The sequence below is a fragment of the Berghia stephanieae genome, chromosome 14, assembly GCF_034508935.2.
Source record: "Berghia stephanieae isolate SIO BIC M18660-M18661 chromosome 14, UCSD_Bste_1.3, whole genome shotgun sequence".
In the NCBI taxonomy this organism is placed as follows: domain Eukaryota; kingdom Metazoa; phylum Mollusca; class Gastropoda; order Nudibranchia; family Aeolidiidae; genus Berghia; species Berghia stephanieae.
Genome location: NC_088373.1, coordinates 80376 through 81718, shown reverse-complemented (window position 1 = coordinate 81718; position 1343 = coordinate 80376). Strand labels below are relative to the sequence as shown.

The 1343-nt window shown below is 35.6% G+C and overlaps 1 protein-coding gene across 1 annotated transcript in view; it reads left to right on the top strand.

Moving 5' to 3' along the window:
* Positions 1-234: 234 nt before the first annotated feature.
* The window catches only part of LOC144960141 (RAD52 motif-containing protein 1-like), an 11441-nt gene continuing 10332 nt past the window's right edge, over positions 235-1343 (top strand). The window contains exon 1 of the mRNA XM_078893124.1: positions 235-275. The gene's annotated coding sequence lies outside the window, so the exon portion shown is untranslated. The remainder of the gene's footprint in view (positions 276-1343) is intronic.

Sequence of the window (1343 nt, the reverse complement as noted above, 5' to 3'; positions counted from 1 at the left end):
TAATTAAAATACAAAACACAACAATAACAAAACACAAATAAAAACAAAACAACACCGACCCCCAACCCCCCCCCCCCCCCCAAAAAAAAACAAAACAAAACAACAACAACAACAAACAAAACCCAAAGAAAACAAAACAAACACATTAATAAATAAAAACATAATTAGATAACCTGCGAAACTTAAACGCAACGACAAGTTTTTCAATGTTTAAACTGCTCAAGATATTCACTTCTCAGCACTCAGCAGTTCAGCAGACAACTTGCATTTCTTGAGTGAGTAGATTATTATCGATAAAACTATGAATGTTTCAGATAAAACAGAAATCATTGAATTCCAGCATCCTCTCGAAACTGAAAACAATCTTTACATATCAAAAATATCAGTCAGTTTGCCAGAGGAGGAAGCGTCTCTATATGTTCAGGTAAATTTGAAACAAACCAAAACGAAACAAAAAAAAAACAAACGACCCCCCCCCCCCCCCCCCCCCCAAAAGAAAAAAACCAAAAAAAAAAAAAAAAAAAAAAAAAAAAAACCCAAGCAAAACAACAGCCGTCAGCGGCTTTGGCAAAGAAAAAAAGCAAAGCAAACAAACAAACGAAGTGACTATTTTTCCGCAGGCTCGGGAAAATAAACTTGATCTCTATACTCTATTTCTCCGAAACGGTTTCCATTCTCAAATTTTATTTTGGTTAATTGCGAGAGTGTCTGTGATGAATCATTGAATGTGTATGCATTTTTTTTTTTGGGGGGGGGGGGGGGGGGTCTTTTGCCAGTGCCTGTGCGCTCTGTCTTTTATTCCCAACTCTCTGTTCGACTTAGAGAGAGAGAGAGAGAGAGAATAAGTAGGAGTGAAATATCTGTTCAATGTTAGTTATCATTTAACGTTATAACAAGTGTAACTAAATGACAAATTGCCATATTTATGGACAATAAAGATCTATTATTATTATTATTATCATTATTATTATTATTATTATTATTATTATTATTATCCTGAGTTTGTGCTATCCTGCCTTTCATTCTTCAGCCTTTGTTCCCGTCTTGAGACTTTGGCTTTGTTATTTAGGTTTACTTCTGTTCAGTCTTTGATAGTGCAGCGTGAAGTGCAAAAGTGAGCACGTCATGGAGTATTCACGATAGCACAACTTTTGATAAAATTTGTCTTTGTCAACAATTTGCCTTTAAAAACGATAGCTTGATGATTTGTGAGGATTCCCTGTCCACTCTGAGCATCTATTGATTGCATCAACATCACATCCATATCCCATCAGCTACTGAAGATTAGACGACCATTCTGAGAATAGAGCTCAAGTTTATTTTCCTGAGCGTTCGAGAAATAG